We start from the raw sequence: 8,166 nt of genomic DNA, 5'->3' as shown, positions 1-8,166 counted from the left end.
TCTCACACGTTTTGTGAACACTACCCGATAATCCTTTTTGGATTGCACTGTATGTAGAGTTTTTGTTTTAGTATCCCTAACTATCTTTGATTCATGAATAGTACGTTTGCTTTCTCCTTCATCTTGAATTAGTTCTTTCAATGTCTCGTGGTTAATTGTCAAGGAATTCTGGGCATTAAGAGTAAATCCCCTTACTTTACAAATGACTTTGTTTTTATTTGTTTTGTAAGAGTAATTTTTGGGTCCACCACATACCCACGTCTGAATGTACTCCTCCCCAGTCTCATCGATCTCGTCCGTCAGATCACCTAGATAATTACCAGTTGGAGGATCGATGTGCGAAAAAGATGAATCTGTTTTAAAGACAACAGAGTCCGTATCACAATACAATACTCTGTCATCTAACAATTGGAGGACGGAGTACAGCTTCAGACGTGCCAAGGCAGTGGTAAACGATGCAATTATAACATTAGTATTTACGTTCTGGTCAATAAAACCATCGCTTTTAGAAAAGTACATTTCAAGAATGTCCTCATTGTGAATCAGAATGTCCTTGACATCGATGGTTTTATCATTAAGATACCCCAATAAATCGTTGGCGGTAGTCAAGAACTTTGTTTGGGTTAGGTTATCCCGTTCGGCAAATTTACCCCACAGCACATTGATAATCATTTTAGCGATTGCTCGAAGTCCAGGATTTTTTTCAACTTTGGAAGGATCAAGTTGAATACCTTCATGCTCCATGTAGTTTGCTATATAATCTTGTCGTTCTTTGTCTGTCTTGGCATGACAGGGGTAACCAGAGGCCTCTTGTTTGATTTTCATGAATGCATCTATATACAATGCGAATAGCCCTCCTGTGCGTGAAATCGGATCGTATGTACTGTGTTTCTGAAAATGCCATGCCTCAATGATTTTTAGGCCAGTGTATCCCATTTCTAATGCCTTCTTTATCTCCTCTGACACCCAGACCCCTTCTAAAGCCCTTTCACTGTCTGAATGGTGACAAGGGCCTTGATTGAGTGTCTCCGCACATGTACGACACAGGGGAAACGTCAATTTCTTTTCAGATCTGAATGGCAAGACGGGGTGAAAGAGATTCCTGGGAGGTATGATTTGACATTTGACAAGTCCGAATATCTCTTCTATTGGAGGGAAATCTGATAGTAAGATTTTCGGATGTCCGATAGGGTATTTAGAAAATTTATTGATATATGGGTAGAGGCTAGTAAAATCTAGGTATTTGATTTTCTCACCCTCCTTTGCTTCATAGAACAAATTGGACCCATCGGTACGCCCTCCATAAAATGAATCCCTTGGGTTTAACGGGGATTTAAATTCTTTAGCGAGGTGTTGGATGTAGGGGGATACATCGGGATGGATCCGATTTTTCTTCCATTCATGACCCCATATTTGATGGACTTTGTATCCGGCGGCTCGAAGAAGATAGAGTTTGTGCATTGTCTCATTAAAGAGAACGCCCATCTTCTTAGACGATACGGGATTTACGAGTTGAGAATCCGGATAACAGGTCGGGCAACCATGGAAAAAACAACCAAGGAACTCCCAAACATGTTTCACCCCATCCTTTTCCCCATACCCATCAACAAATTTGCCATGTACAATACGTTCCCCTCCATTGAACGCATGGGCAATATCTATACCCTTTGTTATTGACTCGTAATGAAGCCACTCCCCCGCAGGGATGGATTGTTGTTTGCCTTTGGTGTAACCGTTCTGAGGGATGAGTGCGATTGTGTTCGGACATAGATAATTCGATCGAAAAAGTAAGTTACACGCGCTGGGAAGTGTCAGACTGTGTAGGAAAGGGTCAATTCCTGGGGGGTTTGCTTCTGTCGCCGTTATTTCTTTGAAATTTTTTCGAAAGATTTTGCAACTTTTGTGCAGTATGTTAACATCACTTTCGCAGTATGCACGAAGCTCTTCCCTCATATTGAAAATGTACCCTTCCTGACGGATCTGTTCATACCAAGTATCAAACTCGGTTTGTGCTGTCTTCATCATAGCATTATATCCATAGTATCGTTTGTCAGGTACCGGTCCTATGTAATCAGCATTTTCTCTTGTGTTGAAAAAATGGGGGAAATACCCTTTCTTCATTTCAGTAAGGCCAAACGTTTTAGGAAGTTTTGCTAAACCCATCTGAAAGAAGTTGAGGGAATCTTTTACCTCTATCTTTGGGTCTTGTGTTTTTAAGCTGATGATCTTGGCCCCATTCATGATAACATTTGGTGTGATACCTTTTGAGACAAGATGGTTCAAAAGAAAATAAGCGTCATATGCCTTTGCATTGTGAGCAATGGCTATGCTGCCATGATTTTCTTCGCTAAAGAGCCAGTTAGAAAATGCTTCAACAGTATCAGGTCCTTCAAAACTGATATGACGCCTGTCTGAAGGACCGCATCTCGTACACGAGTCCGCAGTTTTACAGTCCATACAGTCTACGCATTCCCAAGTAGCATGAACATAGTTTGGGATATGTAAACCCGTCTCTTGACAACACTCAAAATCGAAAAAAACATATTTTTTACTTTTAGAAGATTTGTTCTCAGGAGACGATTTCTTGTCTTTCTTGCTTTTTTCTTTTTGTCGTTTGGGATGGTATTTACTCTGTTGAGTTACTCTCATGAAGCACTCATGGGTTCTACCATCCACCACGTGTTTGCATATTTTACAGTAGGTGTCGGTACATTTATGGGTGTCCCCGACCCTATCCCTGTCATATACCCGATCGCACGTCAAACACTTAAAACGACGTTGACAAGCCGTTTTTCCATCGTATAACGTAACATTATGGAGGCGATAACATCGCTCTGTCAGAAATGTCATTTGACAGGAAGGGCAGACAATGGTGGGTGGAGGGGGATGCATTGAACTGTATGAATGTCTATCACAATTTGGTGATTGACAGTCTACACACATATTAAAGCAGTCGTGGAATCTTGCATCGTTGTACGGTTGATGACATGTATCGCACAAGTGTACGGCGCAGAGAAATGCCGACGGATTGACAATTACGTTGTAATGATTATCCGTTAAATATAAATAGAGCGTCTTCTTTGCCGGTTGTCCCGCAAAGATGAGACCCTCTTTTGAACGCGCTCTATAGATGATGAGTCTGTAGTCAGGAAGTAAAACCCTTTGAAAGGCGTTATATTGCGACGAATCAACAATCCCTTCATTAACCCCCGCATCTTTATATAATGCACGCGCCTCCATCAAGAGCCCCGCGGGTGGCCGCCTATCATTTCGAGTCCACAATCTATACTTCACATCATTCTCGGCATGGCGTTTCGCAATGACGATAGCTTTGCCGAAGCAAAGGTCATCGTCGCCAGCCGGAACTGACACGATGGATTTTTTTCTCAAAGCAGCAATTGCTTCTGGAATTCCATCAAATTTGCGCGCTTTCCCCCCTGCAGGATTTATTACATGATGGAATCTCATACTGAAACCGGGGTTTAGAAAAAAGTTTTGATTGCTGTTTAAGACTCTTTCTATTCTCTCCAGAATCAAAGATATGTCAAAATCTTTAACCATTGCCCAAGGTAGGGCTATTGGCATGTTCAATTGGTCTGATACAAGTACCAACCGTACATAATCACGACTGGAAGTGTTATGCAACACGGTTCTTTGTAAATCTTCGAGAGCCGATCGGATGTAATCAATCGTATCAAGAATCGAGGTGGTAGGAGGGAGGTCTGAATTGAAGTCATACCAGGACTCCGTGACTCCAAAACGTTTGGACTTACGTTGATCAACGTAAGTCCACGGTGGTAAAGGATGTTTTTCCGATTCTTCCTCATGATCCGACATATTGATTACATCTTCGGGCTCTGTATTCTTTCGTTTTGTTTTTCGTTTTCCACCCTCTTTCTCACCGGGTTTGAGTTTCTTAGTGTCAGGTCCCCCCTTTTCATGCTTTTTTAAATAGTCGGGAATAGTTTTTCTTTTTCGTCCACCCTGTTGAGTTTGTGGGGGTGAATCGAATTCATCGTCTGATGAAAAATCATGGTTGGACAATAGTGGTTGACGGTGTTGTGGGTTATTACGAGATATCCCCGCATAGGAAGGACCAGGTATACCGTTATTATCATTACCCGTGTCTCTTACACTACTATTGACAGTATAAACATCTCGTTTACTCACCGACAGGGGTTCCACATTTTTACTATTCCTCTGTACCGCATCATCACCATCGATGAGATTTCGCACATCAGAAACCGCATCGTTCACAAAAGTCTGAGCTTGGGATGAAGAAAGCTTGAATGTCTCCGAAACCAATTTTTTTAAACGATCTCTAAATGCAGACGTGCGTTGTGACAACGATGAAGGTGTAGACTGTTGCGACATGACTAAAAAATCATTACTATTTTTACAAAACTTATAAGGATAACCAGGAATGAAAACCAGATAGACCGACAACACAACTTCACCCTACGATGTCCTGTTATAAAATGAGGTAAAAGTGAAGACATGGTCTTCACTTCTTCACTTCTTGACCAAGTTCAGACATGAATACCTCCAAGAACAAAAGTTTGAGTTGCGCAAGAGTGACTCATCTCGATACTACATCACAAAACCATAACAATAACATATGTCCATACCATCTGACGCACTTCACACACATACTATTGAAAAGCTTAAAAGAAGAAGAGGTCTCCCACTTCAGGACCACTGTCCCATTTAACTTGTTTAACAATGTCCAGTCCATACCATCTGACGCACTTCACACACATACTATTGAAAAGCTTAAAAGAAGAAGAGGTCTCCCACTTCAGGACCACTGTCCCATTTAACTTGTTTAACAATGTCCAGTCCATACCATCTGACGCACTTCACACACATACTATTGAAAAGCTTAAAAGAAGAAGAGGTCTCCCACTTCAGGACCACTGTCCCATTTAACTTGTTTAACATTGTCCAGTCCATACCATCTGACGCACTTCACACATACTATTGAAAAGCTTAAAAGAAGAAGAGGTCTTCCACTTCATTACCACTGTCCCATTGTCCACTCTCCGAACTCTCCAATTAACGTTAACAGGCACTCCCCGCGCATATCTTCACATATTTACACACGAACGATATTTTGCAACTGAACCGGCTCCTCAGAGATCAATATAATTATTTCTCTCTCTCTCTCTCTCTCTCTCTCTCTCCATTACCTTTCCAAACTTATGCAAGAAAATTTAAATAGAAAAAAAACCAAGACATTTCATAATGCAGTTTCCAATTATAATGTCACGTCGTTTATTGAATCTCAGTACATTTCATCACATGAATATGAGTGGCATATTGATTATAATATGATTTTCAATGGTTTTCCGTCGTAATTTCAAGAAGATGGTTTATCAACGATGATTATTAGCGTTTCATCATGCGTCCCCTATGTATCGCAGCGTTGATATTTTTGGACATCATTAGTAGAACCTTGAACTCCTCTGGTTCGAGCATGATCCCTTTCTTGCTTGGGTAGTATTTCTCTCCTACAGGGTAGAATTCACGGATGTCGATGTATACCTTTCCAAGGAATCGCCTCACAGTTGCGTATCTTGCCCGTTTATTTGTCATGCTGATTGTCAGTTTGCAGAGGTCAGTTCCAGATTTATTTTGAAATTGTGTTGAGATGGAGTTGGTTTCACCATCCTTATCTTTACTGCCTGCTTGAGCTTTAACGTCGTCATGATGGTCGTCATCTCGTACATCTTCATGTTCTTCGTTTCCTTGTTGACGATCTTGGATCCAGACATCCGCTGCTGGGAGTGGTTCAGAATGGGAAAACCCTCCGTCAATGTGGAGTTCGTTACCGGTATAATTCACCAATGGAGGCGAGGCACGAGACGATGAAGTGGAAGTAGAGTTGTAATAACTATACATGTTGACAAGCTGACTATTCTAGATCCAAAACTGAACGACATAAACTCACTTGTTTCCCCATATATTTATACCCTTGCTTTCCTTTATGTTTTAAAATAAAAATGACGTCAGATGCTCTTTTTATCTGGACATGTCCGACTTTGTTTCAGCCACTCGATGACGTCATTTACTTTTTCTTTATCTTTGAGACTTTTTCGAGGGATGACGTCATGTTTGTTGCGTGACGTCATATGTTTACGATGTTTCGTAAGTCTGTGACGTCATTGGTATTACGTCACAATGATGACGTCATTTGTTTTCGATGATTCGGGAACCTATGACGTCATCCAATGTTTATACCATATTTCCATTGTTTTAACTTTTAATCCATATTCCCATTGTTTTAACTTTTAATCCATATTCCCATTGTTTTAATTTTTAATCCATATCGATCCATATTTCATAATTATCGATTCATATTTCATAATCATTAATCCATATTTCATAATTATCGATTCATATTTCATAATTATTAATCCATATTTTATATTTCATAATTATTGATTCATAAATTTATTAATATTTCATATTCTATTGTTTAGAACAATAGAATATTCATAATTCATATTTCTATTGTTTAGAACAATAGGGATTAGTTATGACGCTATACGTACCCTATTACTACTCATGCACTTTGTTAATACGCTCTGGCCGAGTAATGAGTAATAAATAATAGTCATAGAGTGGCGGACTCTTTTTTATTTATTTATTTTTTATTTTTTTTGTATTCCTTACACAATCGTCACATTTTTGGCATTACTTTGTTATAATCAATTTACTTACCTGTCCTCTCCTCATTAAGACCGATTTTTTTCTGGATCCTGCAGACTTAACAAGCCTTGCTTTTTTATGCAGGTTCCCTCATATTTCACTCTTTTAATTGTCTTTAATTCCAAATCGCTATTTTTTTTTATTTGAATTAATTTTTATGTCTTGTCTGATTTGTATTCTCATAAGTTTTCTGATATTGTTTCATAATTTTGTTTGTACTTGTGAAATATGTAAAATAAAATAAAATCAAATCAAATCAAATGTGCGGACAATTTTAGGATTTTCATGGGTAATTTGCATATTTCGGCAGCCATATTGGATTTTGCCAATTTGCAGAAAATGCTCAAGGTTACACGAGTGGCATCATCCAGATTCGTAATCAGCACCCTCGAATTGACAAGAAACCATCAAAAAATATTGTATATATAAAAAAACAAGGTTTGGTCAGGTTTCTATGGGGCCTATCCTGGACTACAACAACCTCACTAAATATTTATGACACCTCCGAACCTGTCTTAACTTCTTTCTTAATGACGTAGTGGCATCACGTGGGTAGACTATGACATGCGAAAGTGCTGAGAAATTTTAAAATTATAAACTTACGTAATCAATCATAGAGGTTGGAATTACATCACAAAACAAGTGGGTTAATGCATTCAATGATAATTGTAATACAAAAGAACTATAAAAACTGTTGGTAAACGCCACAAAACCATTAATTTTGAAATAGTAAAATGATTTAATCGATAAAGATTCTACCACGTCAGGCCATCCATAACTGAACTCGTATTTGTTGTTTTCAGACCCCTATTAACAGTTGGATGAATTATCTCTAATTTATGCATATAATTTGTCCAATATCGTATCTTGGCGGTATCAATGATTAAAAATGTTTCGTTAAACTATATTTTGATGACGTTTGGAATCGTAAAAGTCCGTATAATTATCATCATTTTACAAAGAAAACCGTTATGGATTACTTTCGTAAACTATTAAAATTGGGTATCCCGGGGGTACCCATCTCAACGTCCACAAGTGATTTTTTAGTCATGAAATGAATTATTCATAATCTAATTTTCTCTGCAATTGAATGCTCCAGTCTTCATGGTCTAAGTATGTATGATGCATAATTCACCTGTGCTATTATTTTGAAAAGATTTATTTCCCAATTCATCGTAATATTTGCAATTTTGTAATAATTTTTCTTTTTGAAAATTATGCTATTTTGTGATTAAGGCTACGTCTCGTCTGCTCTTTTTACCGATAGTATCGATATCAAGGTATTCTATTAATATTATTAATAAATATTATTACAAAACAAAAAAAAATTTTAGTTAGGAAGCCTTTCGAGAAACAGGTTTAGTAAGATTGGAACTAACTCCGTGGTTGGTGGATAAAGATATGACTAACTTGTCCATGTGTTGAGAAACGGGCCCCAGGGCTTTGATTGACAAG

The sequence above is a fragment of the Lytechinus pictus genome, chromosome 3 (assembly GCF_037042905.1).
Source record: "Lytechinus pictus isolate F3 Inbred chromosome 3, Lp3.0, whole genome shotgun sequence".
NCBI classification, from domain to species: Eukaryota; Metazoa; Echinodermata; class Echinoidea; order Temnopleuroida; family Toxopneustidae; genus Lytechinus; species Lytechinus pictus.
This window is presented reverse-complemented; position numbering follows the sequence as displayed.